The following is a 20,470-nucleotide window of genomic DNA, read 5'->3' as shown; positions in this document are numbered from 1 at the left end:
CTTCAGTTTGAAATGAAGTGGAAAGTTTACCTTTGTAGGAATGTTGGGGAAAGCGTACATTGTAGAAGAACCTGACAATTAGGGGAGTTTAAATCACAATAGTTGTTTGTAAAAGCCTAGCCACAAGATTTACTGTGAAAACTTAAGACCTAAAAATTAATTAGAAACTTAGTTCACCAATCTTAAATCTTTACTTTGTATCCTAAGAAAATAAGGAGTCTTTTCATAGATAATTCCTAGAGGCATCAGGTCCTGGATGTTCTTCTAAGACACCTGAACCTAGCTGTTTTGAAGATTTATCAAGGACACCATATAGGACCATGCTATTGGACCTGTGTTACATCAAAAGAACTTCAGAGGAAGCTTTTCTGCAGCTGAACTCCCATCTCCTCCATAATGTTATGTAACTGACTGTACAAACTTTTACTTCTTTTTCTTTTGCCCCAAACCCTGTAAAAACTGTCAGCACCAGGAGAATGTTAACAAAGCTTTGTGGACAGAATACCCCTGCCTTCTCAGGCTACTAGTTTTTCTAATTAAAGACATTCTTATACCACTCAGCCAGGTTCATCTTTGATTGGCTAAGTGTGATGGGCTGCTCCGAACTCAGCTTGTTACAGTAACAATAGCACCATGACACACTTGACTCTTTTCAACTAACTCCTTCAAAAGGGCACAAGAACTAAACAAATAGTCCAAAATGAAGCTATCTTAGAGCCACTAAATATGAAACTTAGTCAATCAGTCATGAAATAAGACTACTCATACATTAAAAAAAAAAAAAAGACTTCCTTAGCTGGGTAGCTTAGTTTGTTAGAGTGTAATCCTGATAAGGGAAACTTGCAGGTTTGATCCCTAGTAAGGTCACATAAAAGAGTCAACCAATGAATGCATGAATAAGTAGGACTACAAATCAATGTTTCTCTCCCCGCCCCTCTCTCTTCTAACATCAATTTTTTTAAAAAGTCCTTGCCTGACCAGGTGGCGGCACAGTGGATAGAGTGTCAAACTAAAATGTGGAGGACCCAGGTTCGAGACCCTAAGGTTGCCAGCTTGAGCATGAGCTCATCTGGTTTGAGCAAGGCTCACCAGCTTGAGGCCAAGGTCGCTGGCTCAAGCAAGGGGTCACTTGGTCTGCTGTAGCCCCCTGTCAAAGCACATATGAGAAGTCAATCAATGAACAACTAAGGAATCACAATGAAGAATTGATGTTTCTCATCTCTCTCCCTTCCTGTCTCTCTGTCCCTATCTGTCCCTCTCTCTGACTCTCTCTATCTCTCCCACAAGAAGAAAATAAAAGCCTTGGCTGCTGGCTCAGTGGATAAAGTGTAGGTCTTGCATATGGACATTCCAGGTTCGATTTCCAGTCAAGGCATACAGGAGAAGTGACCATCTGCTTCTCCCCGCCTCCTCCTTTATTCCTTCTTCCCCTCCCACAGCCAGTGGCTCAGTTGGTTTGAACATAGGCCCAGGTGCTGAGAATAACTCATTGGTCCAAGCATCAGCCTCAGGCATTAAAAATAACTCTGTTGATTCATGTATCAGCCCCAGATGGGGTTGCCAGGTGGATCCCGGTTGGGTGCTTGTGCAAGTCTGTCTCACTATCTCTCCTACTCTCACATAAACAAACAAACAAGAAAACAAAAAATCAGACCACAAAATATACCTTGTAAAGGTTAATGCTAAACCCAATGGGTTTTTTTCCACTCTATTTCCCCATACCAGTTATTCCTTATAGAAGCTACAAAAAGATATAAGCTCAACCTCTAGGGGTGTTTGGGGTCTCTTTTCTTTCTCTTGTGAGGGGAAGATGGCTACTCTCTGTGGAGTGGCTTTTCTTGCTTGTTCGTGTGCTCAATAAAATCTGCTTTTTCACTTTACTCCAAGGCTCTTTATTGACTCCCCCCCCCCACAAAACTAGGAATCCATTCTTCCCTTGACATGTACTGCACATCCACTCTTTCTCAGTCATTAAGCCCTTAGTACAACAGGTTCTTCCCAGTAACAAACTGACTTAAAAAAATTCACCTCAAGTCTGTTGACCACAGAAACAGAGTTTCAATCAAACTAAGTATAACATCTTGACCTCAGTTGTGTTTCAGTCCCAGCTCATGAAAGCAGAATGACCCTGTCACCCACAACCTGGTATAACTAGACAGAACAACAGCCTTGGCTGACAGCAGTCACTGATACAATGATCAACTACTCCCTAACCTGGCTCCAGTCGATCAGTAGAGCCCTAACCCCAACTCCATTAGTCACTAAAATTAATGATTTTTTTAATATATATAATCTATCCCCTGGCAGCTATTGGGAAGCCACGTTTTAGACACTAGCTTACCTGTTCACCTGTTTCTCTTGGCTTGGTGCTATTTTCTTAAGTAAACTATTACTTTCTTTGCTGTAAAACTCCTGTTCAAGTTTTATTGGGCTTTCATGCATGCAAGTGAACAAAACCTTTTATTTTGGTAACATAGATAATATCTGATAAGTTATTTAACAAAAATGTTAAAGAGAACTGAAGGAAAACTTTGTTTAAAAACCCATTGACAGTGACGTCAGAGAAATGGCGCCATGAGAGGTGCTCCCGAAACCTCTCCCTGAAACTTCAATGAATTCAACAACTAGAGACAGAAAAACAATCTCAGGAGTATCTAAAATACATACACATCAAACAAAGGTACGACTGGGCAAAAAGGTGGCTGAATATATAATCCACTCTGAAGGAAAGAAGATGGAGAACAGAGTATTCTGCTTTCCTCACTGACCTGAGCAAGGGCTGCTTTCACTTGGAACTGAGAGAAAGTGAGGGCTGGGGGTGCAGAAAAAGTTGAGCTAAGGCAGAGATGTTTAAGCAGAGGAGAGAGTGTGCCCAGGGTTCAGCCCATGTGGAGCTAACGCCAGTGGCAGACCCCGGCAGAGGTGGGCGAGCACTTGCCTTGTTCACTCCCGGTATCCTGGATGGCGAGCATGGGAAGTGTCCGAGTGGATCCACCTGGCACTTTGGGCAAGTATGCCCGTGTTCCAGAAAGAGGGGCTGGGTCAGAGACTGTCAGTAGTGACCCTCTGTATGGGCTGTGCCAGAGTTTCTGAATAATCCCAACTTCCCAAACAACAATACATTAGAAGTACATGGAAGCCAGCTTCCCTACACCCAGACCTGTCTGGGCACGGCACCTCCACTAGCCATACAGGCTAAGAGAGCACACTCCTAGAAAAGAGAACTGCAGAAGTGGTGGGGGGAAGGGTGAGCAGGCAGCTTGCAGACAGCTTCTGGAGAGCAGACCTACTGAGTGCAGAGGCATACTGGACATGCCAGGAGGCTAATAGAAAGACACCTGAAAGGCAATCAGCTCCCAGCCCTGCCTGATTACGCTGGTGGCTCTGGCTGGAAAAGCCTTAACAAGAACCCTGCATTGAATGGGGATAGAGGGGGAGATTTGGCAGCTCTTAGAGCCTCTTGCTCTCCAGGCAGTTGTGGGGCAACTTCACAGCTGGGTCCCCAGGTTGCTGGTTCAGGAAGGAGAGATTTTGGGAGAAGCTCCAGGAAAACAGGTTCTCCCATTGTCAGAGTTTGCAAATGCTAACAAGCCCCAACTACCAATGAGACTGAGGCTTTAGTTTATGTCATCACCATAGTGACACAACAGCAAATCTCTGCCTAAGAGTGCCACAGGGGCAGAACCTAGGGTACAGTGCCACCGGCCAAAAAGAGAGAGAAGAAAGAAAAAGGAAGAAGATAACTTCCCAAAACTAGGAATAATCCACAGTCTTTATAAGTTTTTCCATTTTTTTCTTATATTTTTTATCTTTTTATTTTCCTTCCACCTTAGTCATTTTATCCTTTTTCCATTTTATTCTTTTCTTTTCATTTAGAATGTTATTACCCATGTGTTACATTTTCCATTCTTTTTTTTTCTATGAGTGTTACACTCCAAAAAACTTAAACCAATTATTTCTCTCTCTCTTCTTGTTTCTTCCTTTCTCTTTCACTTTTTCTCTTACTCGAAACTCACCCACAAAGAAATTATTTTGTTCTGGATTCAAATTTTTTCTTTGTGGCATTTTTGTGCTTTTTACTTCACTTTTTATTGCTTTAGCATTTCCCCAAACTCCGGCTCTCCATTCTATAGTTTTTGTGCCACTTGATACAATAGAATTTTTATTTTTTACGGTATTTGTTTTCTTTTTTCTTTTCTTTTCTCTTACACTATTTCTCTCATTCAACCATCATTTACAAATTATTTTATTCTTGATTTAAGTTTTTTTATTGTGGCATTTTGTGGGTTCGTGCCTTGTTTTTTGCCTCTTTGTCACTCCTCCACAACCCAGGCCCTCAATTCTATGTATATTCGTTCCATGTAGCATAATAGAATTTTCAGTTTTTTTACTGCATTTTCTAAAAATAATATTTTAAATCAACTCTTATTAGTGTTAGTAACAATACAACACTTAAATGCCATTAAATAAAAAGAAGTCGAATCTCATGAATAAAAATGACAGTGAGGTAGCTCAGATAGATAAGAAAAATAATCTATAGAAAAAAATTTCAATAGCTTAGAAACCTTAGAGTTAAATGACAGAGAATTTAAAACTGAAGTCCTAAAAATACTCAGGGATATACAAGAAAGCACAAAAAAGCAATTTAGGGAGCTCAAAAAACAATTTAATGAACAAAAAGAATACTTCACCAAGGAAATTGAAACAGAAAACTAACCAAACAGAGATGAAAAATTCAATTCACGAACTGAAAAACAAGGAATTAAGCTTACCTAATAGAACAAGCCAGACAAAGGAGAGAATTAGTGTCATAGAAGACAGGCAACTAGAGGTATTACAGAGAGAAGAGAAGAGAGACTCACAAATTTAAAAAAAGAAATAGCCCTACTGGAATTGTCTGTCTCCATCAGAAAGAGTAACATAAGAATAATGGGTATATCAGAAGGAGAAGAAAGAGAAAATGCAATGGAGAACATATTAAAACAAATAACAGATGAGGACTTCCCTAGCCTGTAGAAAGAACTAAAGCCTCAAATTCAAGAAGCAAACAGAACACCGAGTTATCTTAACCTTAACAAACCTACTCCAAGGCACATCATAATGAAATTGGCACAAACCAATGACAAGAAAAAATTCTCAAGGCAGCCAGGGAAAAGAAGAATACAATATATAAAGAAAGACCTATTAGATTATCAACACATTTCTCAGCAGGAACTCTACCAGCTAGAAGAGAATGGACACCAATATATAAAGGTCAGAAAGAGAGGAACTTCAAGCCAAGAATACTATACCCATCAAAGCCATCCATCAAATATGAAGGAGAAATAAAAACATTCACAGATACAGAAAATATGAGGTAGTTTATCACCAGAAAACTCCCACTTCTGGAAATACTAAAGGTGGTTTTCTGACCAGACACAATGAACAAAACAAAAAAAAACTACAAGTAAAAGCTCCATCAAGATCACAAGAAAAACAAGATTAATCTGTGACAGAGAAATAAAAAAGGGAAGAGGACAAAGATTAACAGTAGCAAGGGAGGATGGAGTGCAGAAGCACTCATGAGACAATGTACTACAATGAACATAATTTGTATGCTTTCCATTACTTAATGGTAACCACCCCTAAAAAGCAACAACACAGAAGCACATGGCTTGAAAAGAGAAGTAACAGAGAAAAGAAGTATGAATTACAACCAAAAAAAAAATCAAATGATAGAAAAATAAAAGAGAAGAACCGAACAAGATACAAAACTATCAGAAAGCAATATATAAAATGGCAATAGAAAACCCTCAAATGTCAATAATTACACTAAATGTAAATGGATTGAACTCACCAATAAAAAGACACAGAGTAGCAGAATGGATTAAAAAAAATCCAACTGTATGCTGCCTACAAGAAACACATCTAAGCTACAAGGATAAACACAAAATCAAAGTGAAAGGTTGGAAAACAATACTCCAAGCAAATAACATCTGAAAAAAAGCAGGTGTAACATACTAATATCTAATAATGCTGACTATAAGACAGCAAAGGTAATCAGAGACAAAAACGGTAATTTCATAATGATAAAGAGGACATTGAATCAAGAAGACATAACACTTCTTAATATATATGCACCAAACCAAGGAACACCAAAATATATAAGACAGCTACTGACTGACCTAAAAACAAAAACCGACAAAAGTACAATCATACTTGGAGACCTCAGTACACTGCTGATGGCTCTAGATCATTCATCCAAACAGAAAATCAATAGAGAAATATTGGCCTTAAACGAAACACTAGAACAATTGGATATGATAAATATCGACAGAACATTTCATCCCAAAGTGCCGGTGTTTACATTTTTCTCTAGTGTACATGGAACATTCTCAAGAATTGACCATATGTTGGGCCACAAAAATAACATCAACAAATTCAGAAAGACTGAAATTATACCAAGCATATTTTCTGATCATGAAGCCTTGAAACTAGAATTCAACTGCAAAAAAGAGGTAAACAAACCCACAAAAATGTGGAAACTACACAACATACTTTTAAAAAATGAGTGAGTCAAAGGAGAAATAAGTAAGATCAAATGATACATACAGACAAATGAAAATAATAATAAGATATATCAGAATCTCTGGGGTGCAGCAAAGCAGTAAGAGGGAAGTTCATATCACTTCAGGCCTATATGAACAAACAAGAGAGAGCTCAAGTAAACCACCTGACTTCACATCTTAAGGAACTAGAAAAAGAAGAACAAAGACAACCCAAAACCAGCAGAAGAAAGGAAATAATAAAAATCAGAGCAGAAATAAATGAAATAGAGAACAGAAAAACTATAGGAAAAATTAATAGAACAAGGAGCTGGTTCTTTGAAAAGATTAACAAAATTGACAAACCCTTGGCAGGACTCACCACAGAAAAAAGAGAAAGAACTCATATAAACAAAATCCAAAATGAAAGAGGAGAAATCACCACAGATATCATAGATATACAAAGAATTATTGTAGAATACTATGAAAAACTATATGCCACCAAGTTTAACAATATAGACAAAATGAATAAATTCCTAGAACAATACAATTTTCCTAGACTGAGTCATGAAGAAGCAGAAATCCTAAACAGACCCATAAGCAGGGAGGAAATAGAAACAACTATTAAATACCTCCCCAAAAATAAATTTCCAGGGCCAGACGTCTATACTAGTGAATTCTATTAAACATTCAAAGAAGATTTTGTTCCTATTCTACTCAAAGTCTTCCAAAAAATTGAAGAAGAAGCAATACTTCCAAACACATTTTATGAGGCAACATAGCCCTCATACCAAAACCTGGCAAGGACAACACAAAAAAAGAAAACTATAGACCAATATCTCTAATAAATATAGATGCTAAAATACTAAACAAAATACTAGCAAATCAAATACAACAACACATTAAGAAAATAATTCATCATGATCAAGTGGGATTCATCCCAGAATCACAAGGATGGTTCAACATACGTAAAACGGTTAACATAATACACCATATCAACATAACAAACAACAAAAACCATATGATCTTATCAATAGATGCAGAAAAGGCATTTGATAAAATACATTATTTTATGTTTAAAACACTTAACAAAATGGGTATAGAAGAAAAATATCTCAACATAATAAAAGCCATCTATGATAAACCATTAGCTAACATCAGATTAAATGGCACAAAAATGAGGACTTTTCCCCTAAAAACAAGACAAGGTTGTCCAGTCTCTCCACTGTTATTCAATGTAGTGCTGGAAGTTCTTGTCAGAGCAATGAAACAACAGAAAGAAATAAAAGGCATTCATATTGGGAAAGAAGAAGTAAAGGTTTCACTTTTTGCAGATGATATGATCCTGTACATCGAAAATGCCAAAACCCCCACAAATAGACTACTGGAAACAATAAACCAATAAAGTAAGGTTGCAGGATACAAAATTAATATACAAAAGTCCATTGCCTTCCTATATGCCAACAATGAAACATCAGAAAATGAGCTAAAAAAACAACAACAAAAAACCCCAATCCCCATCATGGTTGCAACAAAAATAAAAAATAAAAAAATTCTAGGAATAAACATAACAAAGAATGTAAGAGACCTATATCATGAAAAACTACAAAGCATTGTTAAAGGAAATCAAAAAAGATATAATGAAATGGAAAAATATTCCTTGTTCTTGGATAGGAAGAATAAATATAGTCAAAATGACTGTATTACCCAAAGCGATATACAAATTTAATGCAATTCCCATCAAAATTCCAATGTCATTTGTTAAAAAAAAAATGAAACAAGGAATCATCAGGTTTATATGAAACTATAAAAAAACCTGAATAGCCAGAGCAATCCTAAGGAAAAAGCACAAAGCTGGGGGCATTACAATACTTGACTTCAAATTATATTATAGAGCCATGATAATCAAAACAGCATGGTATTGGAAGAAAGACACGCAGACCAATGGAACAGAATAGAAAGCCGAGAAATAAAACCACATGTATATGGTCAAGTAATTTTTGACAAAAGGGCCAACAACACACAATGGAGAAAAGAAAGCCTCTTCAACAGATGATGCTGGAAAACCACATGCAAAAGAATGAAACTTTAGTACAGTTTGTCTGCTTGTACTAAAATTAATTCAAATGGATCAAAGACCTAAATATAAGAACTGAAACAATAAATTACATAGAAAAAGACATAGGTACTAAACTCATGAACCTTAGTTACAAAGAGCACTTTATGAATTTGACTCCAAAGGCAAGGAAAGTGAAGGCAAAGATAAATGAATGAGATTACATCAGACTAAGAAGCTTTTGCACAGCAAGAGAAACTGACAACAAAACAAACAGACAGAAAACTCAATGGGAGATGATAATTTCAAACAATAGCACTGATAAGGACCTAATATCCAAAACATACAAAGAACTCATAAAACTCAACAACAAAGAAACAATCCAATAGAAAAATGGGAAGAGGACATGAACAGACACTTCTCCCAGGAAGAAATACAAATGGCCACCCAATATATGAAAAGATGCTTATCTTCATTAGCTATTAGAGAAATGCAAATCAAAACTACAATGAGATACCACCTCACACCTGTTAGATTAGCTATCATCAACAAGACTGATAATAACGTGTTGGAGAGAGTGTGGAGAAAAAGGAATCCTCATTCACTGTTGGTGGGAATGTAAAGTAGTAAAACTATTATGGAAGAAAGTATGGTGGTTCCTCAAAAAATCAATAATGGACTACCATATGACCCAGCAATCCTGCTACTGAGTATATACCCCCAAAACTCAAACACAGTGGTACATAAAGACACATGCAGCTTCATGTTCACTGCAGCATTGTTCACAGTGGCCAAGACATGGAAACAACTGAAAAGCCCTTCAATAGATGATTAGATAAAGAAGATGTGGTACATATATACTATGGAATACTACTCAGCCATAAGAAATGATGACATCGGATCATTTACAACAACTTGGATGGTCCTTGATAACATTATACTGAGTGAAATAAGTAAATCTGAAAAAACTAAGAACTATATGATTACACACATAGGTGGAACATAAAATGAGACTCAGGGACATGGACAAGTTTGGTGGTTATGGGGGCAGGGGAAAGAGAAGGTGTGGGTCGTGGGAGGGGAGGGGCACAAAGAAAACCAGATAGAAGGTGATGGAATATTATATGGCTTTCCGTGATGTGTATGCAACATAATCAAATGTCAAAATAACCTGGAGATTTTTTTCCTGAACCTATGTACCCTGATTGATTTATGTCACCCCATTAAAATTAATTTAAAAAACCCTTTGAATCCTGTTACTTAATACTCTGCATTTTTCAAGCTATGTAATTAATTTATATCCTGACAGACAAGAGAAAGTCTTTCCTGATGGTTGACCAATAATTGTTTTAAAATACAAGGAATGAAAACATTTTAAAGGAAAAATGGAAGAATATTTGGTATATTAAAAATAATTATACTCAATATAAAAAAACAATAAATCATTGGATTGACTTACAAATATTCTTATGACTTAAATAATAGTTTTTATTTGAAATATTCATGGAAGAAACTTGAAAACATCATAATCTTGCACTATTTGAGTCCTTAATCAGATCTGTCTCTGCCATTCCCAGTTTGAATTCCTCAGAAATTCTAAACCAGTTTGTTAAAGGAGATATTTAAAAGTTCTCTGTGTTTCCAATCCACCTATTTCAACATTTTCAGTACCGCTACCACTGTGATCTTTTCCATGGGCAAATACTTATGTTTAAAGTTCTTTAGTGGCTCCCCATAATTTTCAAGATTATGTCTAAATTTCCTGTCATGGCATACATGACCTTTAATGCCCAGGATACCCTTATATCTCCAAAATTTTTGGGCATCCCCCCCCCCAGTCTTCCTCTTCTATTTCTTTCTCTCTACCTTGTACCTAACACTTTGTCTACTGAGAGTAGGGCAGTCAGCAATGGGGGAAGGTCACGTGAGGAATCCAGACCCGGGAAATTTGGCTAGAACCGCCCACACTCATGAGCGCCAAAAAAACTTTTCAAGAGTACTTTGGAAAAGAGCGACCGTCTGCCAGCCAGTGATATTTCACCACGTCATATTAGCTTGACCACCCTAGAGACCCTTTCAATATCTCCCATGCGGGTCACCCCATGCGACTTCCCTGGCCTCTGTCCCCAGGACCAGAGAACATTGTCAGGCAGGAAGCGCTCTGTACTCAATAAAGCTATTGCTTACCCACACTTTGTGGCTATGCCCCTTGCTTCTTCCTCGACAGGGAAAAATTCCTTTCATTTGGTGCGAAAACCTGAGAAGAGTCAGAAGTCTGCAAGGACCACTCCTCTCCCCTTCCCCTCCAAGAAGAACCAGGACCTCCAACCTTCCACCCACTTCAGCACATGGTGTGGTAAGTCCCCTGCCTCCAGCCTCCCCTAAGTTCTTTCTGCTGAGACTCCCTGTTCAAAACTGCAGCTGCATCAAGGACCTCTTTCTTTTCCGAGTGCATGTGTGCCTGTGGAGACATCCTGAGCACATCCACTTTCCCTATCCTTCCAGTGGCCAGAGCTTGTGTTGCAGGATGTCAATTCTCAACTCTGACCACTCCGAGGACTGAGGGCAGCCGTGGGGGCACAGAAATCTAAACCTAATCCAAAAACACTCCTGGAGTTGCCTTATCTGAAATCTCTCCCTCCCTAAAGAAGAAGAAACTGTTCTTCTTCTCCACTGTGGCCAGGCCAAGAACCCACTGGATAATCGGACCAGATAGCCTCCCGAAGGGACTTTCAATTTTAACACCCTCACTGATTTAACTATCGCCAAAAGAACTGGGAACTGGTTGGAGATCCCTTACATTAAGGGCTTCTAGTTATTCATGCTTTCATCCTAATCTCTGTGCCACCTGTTCTACGGCACAGGCCCTTTTTTGGCAGAGAAACCTCACCTAAACCCTCCACTCCTGATCTTTCCTCCTTCGCCCAACCTCCAACTGTCTCCTCCTCCTGCCTGACCTCCAGAGGCACCCCTCTCTCGGGACCACTCTCTGGTCCCTCTGCAGACCTCTTTCACTCCTGTCTCTTCTTTCCAAGAGCCCCCTCCTTTCCCTTCGTAGAATCCTGTTTCTCATTCACCTGCAAATATCAGTCTCTCGTTCTCCTCCCCTGCTGGCCAGGAGCCCCTCCCTTCTCCACTGTGTTCTTAAGACCCTCCTCCGTCAGGCCATTCACAGCCTAGCATTGGCCCTTATACTGGTTTGCAGGACGCCCAAACCCAATTTTCTTGCAGGAAGTTCTGGCCCTGTGCTGCCTCTGGCTCCAGCGTTTCGGGCTGGATCTGGGTGCCAGTCTCCCCAGGAGCCCCCCCTCCTCTTATTCTCAACACCCAAACCCCTATCTGAGACCTGTGAACATGGCATTTAAAGTTTTTAATGGTCCCAACTAGTAGAAACAGGCCAAGGCTGTTTGCCAGGCCCACATGCAGCAGAAGGTAACACTCCAAACCCAGGCTCTTGTGGCAGCCCTGAGGCTGGCAGAGCAACAGGGGAAAGGCACAGGAAGTGCCCCACCCAAGTCCAAGCCACAAAGAGGAATCCCACCAGCAGCTTCCTTTAAGTATGGCAAGCAGGGCCACTGGTCTCAGCAGGGCCCCTGCCCGCGGCTGCCCACTGAGCCCTGCCCTAACTGCAAGCAGCCCAGTCACTGTCAGAGTGATTGCACCCTTTGAGCAGCAGGCTCATCCTCAGCATCTCTACATGAAGGACAAGTCACTGAGATAGGAGGCCAAGCTAGCCAGATGGGCCCACTGCTCAAACTCCTAGACATCATGGATGACTGACATGGCCTGGACTCGGAGACCCCCATCATCCTCACTCACGCTAAACCCAGGGTAATGCTGCAGGAACGAGGAAGTCCATCTCATTTCTTGTGGACATGGGAGCTGCCTTCTCTGTTTTGCCATCACACTCTGAATCTCTAGTTCCCTCATGGGTCTCAGTTATGGAAATGAATGGGAACTCTTCCTTTCCACTTCTTACACCACTCCTGGCATACAGTTTTGCTGCAAGTTTGCTGGCCCCTACCCCTCTCTGGCTCACCAAAAGTCTGGACCCTTCAGATCCCCCTATTACTCCTCTTTCTTTTTTTTTTTTAAATCCTTACAGGACTGCATCCACGAAGTTTCTTCAGTAATGATCTAACAGATGTTCCTCCCAACTCCCCTCAAAGCCACCACCTGCCTATCTCCCTCTCCCCATGACGCCCCTAATCAGCAGGAAGTAGCCAGATGAATAAGTGGCGCCCCTAATTAACACAAAAGGTCAGAATGTGGGGTGGTCAGCAATGGGGGATGGTCACGTGAGGAACCCAGACCTGGGAACTTTGGCTAGAACCATTCATACTTGGGCACGCCAAAAAAACTTCCCAGTAGTCCCTTGGAAAAAAGCAACTGTCTCCCAGCCAATGAAATTTTACCATGTCATATTAGCTCGACCACCCTAGAGACCCTTTAAATATCTCCCACACAGGTCACCCCATGCAACTTCCCTGGCCCGTGTCCTTCAGACCAGAGAACCTTGTTGGGTGGGAAGTGCTCTATACTTAATAAAGCTTTTGCTTATCCACACTTTGTGGCTATGCCCCTTCCTTCTTCCTTGGCGGGGAAAAATACCTTACAGAAACATCTTCAACTTTTCTAATGTGTTCATGCTCTTACTAGCACTAGACCTTTATACATTTTTATTGTTCATCTAACTCCTACTTTTATTTCACCATTCATATCAGACATTTTCTCTAGAAGGTCTCCTACAACGTGCAATTTTGATTTTGTGACTCAGTAACAGCATGTTGTGTGCGTTGCCCAGGCCCTAACTTCCACACGGCAACACAGTGAAGACCGGGTAACACCTGCATATGCAGTGGGTTTTGTTACATGAGAGGAAACCCTGAGCTTGGGGAACCTGAATCCTTTTAGAATTGGTAGCAGACATGCCTGCTCTTTGCTCCTGAAAGAGATATTATATTTATTGTACTGGTCAAAAAGCTTGTCTGCCCCTTTGCTCCAGGGAGAGACACTATCTCTACCTTCCAAAGCTGCATGCTAAACATATCAGAAAGGACAGTGTAACTGCATAGAAACTTCATTTCTTTAATGTGGCCATTTCTCTTTCTTTCCTTTTGCTTCAAACTGAACTCATTTAGCACCCTGACTCAATTGCCTCCCTTAATCTTTAAGCCCTTAAGACAGTAAGTTTCTGGTCAGTATCAAATAATCTTAGAAACAGAGCCTCAGGTCTCTTCATCCCAGAGACAAAGTTTTCACCAAATTAGAGATAATATCAAGTCCTCAGTCATGTTTCAGCTCCAGAATGACCCCAACAACTACATCCTTGCAAAGCTAGATGAAGTGATGGCATGTCCAACATCAGAACCAGATATACTATCTTAACACAGTTGTAAAATCATAATCTAGAACATAAAACACAACTAAGCCACAGAAAAAAGAAAAGGACAGAAATATACTATGCTGTACACTGAACTGTAGTAATAGAAAAAAATGATTATAAAAAAAATTATTTACCTTTATTCCTGTGGTTGACTTGCACACTGGAAGGGGCCAACTCCGTCACTCATATGTCACATTACTGTATATTCTTCCACTGCACTCAACCAAATTACCTAATTCACCCACGTAGTCTGTAAGTACTACACTAGCGGTGTAAGCCAAAAGACTCACGTCTCAATTTTCTTTTTAGTTTTTATGGGAGTGAGCATCGTAAACTTGAAACATTGTATGTTAAGACTGTTGTAACCTCAGGACCCCCTGTACCTCCCACCCTAGCACTGAACAATCAGTAGAGACCACAATGCTGACCATGACCCTAACTTACTTAGTCACCATGATTAATGATTCCTCTCACACACATGACCCATTCTTTAAAAGCCATCGAGGATCCAGGCCTTTGAGCATTATGTCACTTGTGACTCTTGGCATGTGCCATTTTCCCAGGTAATAAGCCCTTCATTTCCTTGCCATGAACTAGCATAGCTAGTAATTCCAGGTCCTGAGTGGGAATGGCATGGAATTAAGAAAATAGGCTTAGAGATGAAGAATGGGCTCGGGAGGCCTCTGCAATGCTGATGGCAAGAACAGAGCACGCTCCACACCCGCTTCCTGCTTTATTTATAGGGCAAAGTGAGGCATTAGCAAATCAGAGAGATCTCTGATCACATTTCCAAGGCAACCCAAGAATTTTACCAAGTGCAAAAAACCCCACCATACATAACATCTTAACTTCATGAAACAAAGAATAAAACAAACTTGCCTCCAGTCTTTCTGAGGTACATGGGGGGTAGAATGGGTATAAACAATTCAGCATCACAGCTTAACAGCCTTTAGCAACTTCACAGAACAAGTGAGGTGCAGGGTTGGGTAGATTCTCAGCTTACTGCAAGTTCCCTACACCTCTGTCCCCCAAAAATCTAAACTGCAAAGACGCTGTTGGCTTTCAGTCCCCAATATTTCCCTGCTGCAAGCTCCTGATTGTGTATTATTGGGCTCTGATGTGTGCAGGCAAATGGACATTTTTAGTATGGGAACCGTAGTCCTACAAAAAAGGTCGGTCAGTACCTTGTTCACAAGACATGCAGAAATGTGAGAGATCCATGGTATAGTGTCTCACAACAATATCTTGAAGATACAGCCAGGATTTATGACAGATTTGTGAGGTACAAAAACAAAAAGTGAAATAAATATGACTTCAAAATTGTTGGCCTGAACAACTGAAAAATGTAGTACCAATTCACTGAGATGAAATGACTATGGAAGCAACAGGGCAAGAATTAGAATTTTGAAGGGACATTATATATATATTAAATATAATCTCTTTTGATATACCAAATATTCTTTTTTTTCTTATTGGTCAGCCCTGGTCAGGTTTCTCAGTTGGTTAGAGCATCATCCCGATATACCAAGGTTGCAGGTTCAATTCTCGTTCAGGACACATACAAGAATAAATCGTGAATGCATAAATAAGTAGGAAAACAAATTGATGTTTCTCTCTCTTCAATAGTCTCTCTCTAAAATCAACAAATTAACATTTAAAATATATTGGTCAAACATCAGGGGAAACTTTGACAAAATAATTATAATCATAATAATTTTTATTGTGTATTTGCCATGTGCTGGGCATCATGTTAAACACATACATTTATTCGACAAATATTAATTGAGCACCTTATATATATTAGTCACTATTCTAGGAGTTGGAAATATAGTATTAAACAAAGCCAGCAGATCCCCTGGCCTGACACTGTGGTACTTGCATACTGTTGAAGGACAGTCAGGCTGTCAAGGAAGTTCAATGTGGGAAGAGATAAGCTCTCTCAGGAGATACAGAAGTGTCAACCTTGTGAGGTAGGTATTATTAGGTCTGGTTCCAGGGCTGCCTACCAAAAGCCTCAACTAGCCAGGTTGAATTTTAGGTTACTTAGCATCAGAGCAGTTCCCGTAACTCTTACCTGAGCAATCCTGATTGATATCTTACCTTTGTCTGACCCTTGGACATTGTGCCAGTTAGTTACCTCTCCATCACTTACCTGAACATTCTGTTACTTAGTCAGCAACCTGCTCTCCCACTGTTTTACAGCCACAGGTAACAGTTTTCACACTGCAGCAGGAAATAGCACCGAACCCTGTCCTATATAGGATGAGGCTATTCATCCTCTTGATGCTGAAGCCACTAGGGTCTCAGCCCATTTGTTTGCAGATGCATAAATCAATTTCTTATAAAACTCATCAGGCCTTGTATGTTCTTCCTTTGACAACCTAACATTTGGTGCCAGAACCCGGGAGGGTCCCACATGGGCAGGATCGGAGCAGCACCCCAGTCCCTGACCTTCTCAAGCTTGCAACTTGGAAAGCAGTGGGCAATAGCAGCTAATCCTGGGCTTACCTCCAAATCCTGCTCAGGGTCGTGGGACTGATGATCTACACTGGCTTCTTCCCCCATGACCCTTCCTAAGCCAGCCAAGGAGGACACCAGACATAGGGAATTTCTGACCATTTCCCATTGTGGTGACAAAAGTTGTTGAGGTCTCATAAGGTTTTGAAATTGAAAGTGCCATTCTTTGGCCATTGAGAGCCATGTCTAGTTTATTTTGAGGCCAGATTATGTTGCAAAAGAAAATAAGATATTTTGGCTTTGTCCCCCCTAAGGCTGGGGCAGTTTAACAGCTTAAGTGAGTGGATTATGCAGGCATGGAGTGTGTGTTGCCCATAGTGTAGAGACAGAATGGCATTAAGGGCGAGGGTGGTGAGTGGCTGACTACAATCCCTGAGAGTGCTTCGCTATGGACAGGCATCCCCACTGATAGCCAAGGCACCCTGAGAAATTGTGAGGAACCCCTTTAGGTCAGGCATCCCCAAGTCTAAGGGATCCCAAGCCTGGGGGCTGAGGAGTCTTCTGGCCTCATATTAGTGCTTTTGAAAGTGAGTGAGGGCAAATCAGAAGACCTGGTGAGAGGAATCGTAGGGTCACTCACTGAAATTGATGACTGGTGTGGCCTGAAAGGTTGGCAATGGAGAGGAGAAATTTTCAATGTCTGGCGTCCTCCTTGTCTGGCTCAGTAGGGTCACGGGGGAAGAAGCTGGTGCAGGTCGGTCCCACGACCCCCGTCTTTACAGATGAGGAAAACAAGGCTTAGAAAAATAATATGCCTAAACTCACAGTCAGTAAGTGTTGGAATCAAGATTCTAATTTGTCTGTTTAATTCTGGAGGCTATGCTTTATTATTTATCTTCTGAATAAGAATATATTCATAAATATTTACTAGTAAAAGTGACTATAATGTCTTTTCAACAGTGTCAAATTAGTCTGTCTAATAAATTCTCCTTGGAAATGTAATGTTGAAAGCATTTAAAAAATGTAAAAATAATGGATCTGGCTTTTGCCAGTATGAAAGTTAACTGAATTTCTTTTTCAACTTAATATAGATTTAATTTCACTCTGATATTGGCTGTTTTATATCTTACTACATAAATTACTTTTGAATATAGTTTTATTACACATCCTTATTACTTTATTTTTCTTTTGTGGTACAATTATTTAAATTATTGCATTGAAATAAATGAATTGAATTCCTAAATATTTGTCCCACTTAATATAATATCAATATTAAAAAGACTTTTAATATGTTAGTATCCCTTGGAGAGTATAAAACACTGAAAATTGGTCCTGTAATGAAAACCCAAAATTTAGAAAGAGCTATTATTTTGATCATTTATCAAAGAGAAAGTTTTGTGGAAAATACTTCCTGGGGCAATAGGCAGTGAAATTCTCATATAATGTGAGGGGGACCATAAGAAACATACTTTAGGCTAAAAGTAATATAATGGAGAGAGGGGAAAAATTGTGGCAAAGGGATTATTATTCACACATTTATTCAATCACACATCTATTTATTATATGTGTTTATATTAATTATTAGTTACTAAGACTTGGCATTTGTAACATTCAATAAGCTTCTAATTACATTTCCTTTTTCTCTCTTCTCAATAGATTGTAAGTTTTATGAGGATGAGTACAATGTCTCTCCTGGTCACACTGCATCCCTGGCACTCCAGGATGACAGGTTCTCAAAAAATCCTGAATTAATAAAAGGAGTTGATGAATCTGGGTTGGTGCCCAATAAACTATAAATATCCATACTACAAGGTTGAGAGTTTTAGGTACTATATACTAAATGTAAATAATAAATCTTATGAGACTTCAGAGATTGGAAAATTTTGTTGAGAAAATTTGAGCTTGCATTTAAGATAAACAGGAATCTTAGGTTTGGTTTCTTAGAAACATAGCCTAAGTCAATGATGAAAGTACTTCCAGATAGAAGGTTCAAACCAGGGGCAGAAAGCATGAATACAAAGAGGAATGAGGTAAGAAGCCTATGTGAGCTTGGATCTAAAAAAAAATAACTAGTTCAGTTCTACTACTATCTAGATCAGGGGTCCCCAAACTATGGCCCGCGGGCTGCATGCGGCCCCCTGAGGCCATTTATCTGGCCCCCGACGCACTTCTGGAAGGGGTACCTCTTTCATTGGTGGTCAGTGAGAGGAGCATAGTTCCCATTGAAATACTGGTCAGTTTCTTGATTTAAATTTACTTGTTCTTTATTTTAAATATTGTATTTGTTCCCGTTTTGTTTTTTTACTTTAAAATAAGATATGTGCAGTGTGCATAGGGATTTGTTCATAGTTTTTTTTTATAGTCCGGCCCTCCAACGGTCTGAGGGACAATGAACTGGCCCCCTGTGTAAAAAGTTTGGGACCCCTGATCTAGATTGTAAAATTCTGTAACATTACTTCCACCCTGACAACAAGAAAAGCTGGAGAAAAGGGTTCCTGCGCCCAATTTTAACATATGTGTAAGGGCTTCCCCATACCACCAAGCAGGGTGTCTGAGATTTCACAAGGAAAGAGCTCGGTCCCTCAAGTTGCCATCTACTTCTGACTGGCTGGCTATATATCAGACCTGCTGTGGTTTGATTAATTTGCTAGAATGATTCCCAGAACTCAAAATCCATTTATTTACTTATTACATTACTGATTTATTACAAAGGCTATTAAAGGATATGAATCAATAGCCAGATTTAGAGTTTTATAGGGCAAGGTCCCAAATGAAGGAGTTTCTCTTCTCCTGAAGATTATTAGGCCCTGATGAAGCTGGGCAGCACCCGGAGAGGCCAAGGGAGGCTTCAACTCAGGGTTTTGAGAGTGTGACAGAAGAATTTAGCAAAACATATTAAATTTATTAAAGTGATAGTATGTACTCAAGAAGTGAGAGCAGGCGACTTTGGAGAACTAGATACCCTGATGGGGTCTGGGTGAACAGTTCTTATTAAACATGAGAAAGGGATGGGAGATAAGGTGATCCTTGGCTTCTGATGCTAATGGGGATGGCTGCCAACATCAACATATCTCATCCTTGTCTCTCCTCTCCAGATAGTGATTAATTTTTTGGTCTTCTCAATTACATGAAATTGGGGAGGGGGGAGCATGGGAACAGGCAGTCAGGGAAGGGCATGTCTGAGATATTCCAAGCAAGATGGAAAAGGGGAGTAGTAAAACTTGAGGCCCTTGTTCCCTATTCTAACTTTCATGCTGCACAAACAGGAGGAAGTGTTCTGGTTCTCCAATGCGAAAACTTTCCAAAAGAGAGGCCTATGAGCTGTCCTTTTGGGTTTTTGTGGAGGCTATATGACATGGTCAGAACTGATTAAGTCATTGGCCATTGGCAATTGATTCAACTTTCAGTTCTCTTTCTCCTCCCTGAAATCTTGAAAGTTCCAATCTTACAATCACATGGTTGGTTTTCCTGACAACCAGCCCCCATCCTTAGGTACAGTCCACAAGTCATCTCATTAACATAACAGAAATCACCAAGGAAATTCCAAGAATTTTAGTTTTGTGCCAGAAATTAGACAAAGACCAAATAAATAAATAAATAAATATTTTAAGATTTTATTTATTGACTTTAGAAAAAGGAGAGAGAGAGAAAAAGGGGAAGGAGCAGTAGGAAGCATCAACTTGTAGTAGTTGCTTCTCATATTTGCCTGGTCCAGGCAAGCGCTGGGTCTCCAACCTGTGACCTTAGCATTCCAGGTCGATGCTTTATCTACTATGCCACCATAAGTCAGGCTATATATATATATCACATATATCTGTGTGTGCGTGTGTGTGCACGCGTGTGTTTAGCAAGAGAGAAAGAGAGGGACAGACAGGAAGGGAGAGATACGAAGCATCAATTCTTCATTTTGGCACTAAGTTGTTCATTGATTGATTTTTCATTGATTGCTTTTTCATGTGTATCTTGACCAGGGGGCTCCAGCAGAGCCAGCGACCCCTGGGCTCAAGCCAGCGACCTTTGGGCTCAAGCCAGTATCAGATCAATTAT

Source organism: Saccopteryx bilineata, chromosome 7 (assembly GCF_036850765.1).
Source record: "Saccopteryx bilineata isolate mSacBil1 chromosome 7, mSacBil1_pri_phased_curated, whole genome shotgun sequence".
Lineage (NCBI taxonomy): Eukaryota > Metazoa > Chordata > Mammalia > Chiroptera > Emballonuridae > Saccopteryx > Saccopteryx bilineata.
Note: the sequence above shows the minus strand (reverse complement) of the source record.